Consider the following 483-nt stretch of genomic DNA (forward strand, 5'->3'; position numbering starts at 1 on the left):
GCTCACGAGAATCCGCGCGAGTCCTCGCTGCTAGACCTCTGGTGGCGAGTCGTCACAATATAATCTGAATAAACTGTACTGTTTCATTTGATTATAATTCAATATAAAATGATTCAGATAAAGGTGCTACTTGACATGGTTAAAAAAATTTTGCGAAAAAGTGACGATAAACTTATTATCGTTTCGCAATGGACAATGTTGTTGGAAATTATAGCATCACATTTGCCTTCAATAAAAGGGGCTACTTTTAGCAAGTTTACGGGAAGTGTTCCTATTAAAAATCGACAGGTATGGATTATCTATATCAATATTACCTGTGTACAGTCACGTTCATAAATATTTTGTTATTAATATTTTTGTCACATTTTTTGTCTCTTTCTAATTTTAGTATTGGAAAGAGACAATGAATAAGTTGAACCTCGGTTAACAGTTAATCGTGAGTTGTGGAATTGGGCCTTAGGCCCGTTTCCAACATAGATTAAC

The sequence above is a fragment of the Mycetomoellerius zeteki genome, unplaced genomic scaffold (genome assembly GCF_001594055.1).
Source record: "Mycetomoellerius zeteki isolate Tzet28-1 unplaced genomic scaffold, Tzet1.0 scaffold320, whole genome shotgun sequence".
Classification (NCBI taxonomy): domain Eukaryota; kingdom Metazoa; phylum Arthropoda; class Insecta; order Hymenoptera; family Formicidae; genus Mycetomoellerius; species Mycetomoellerius zeteki.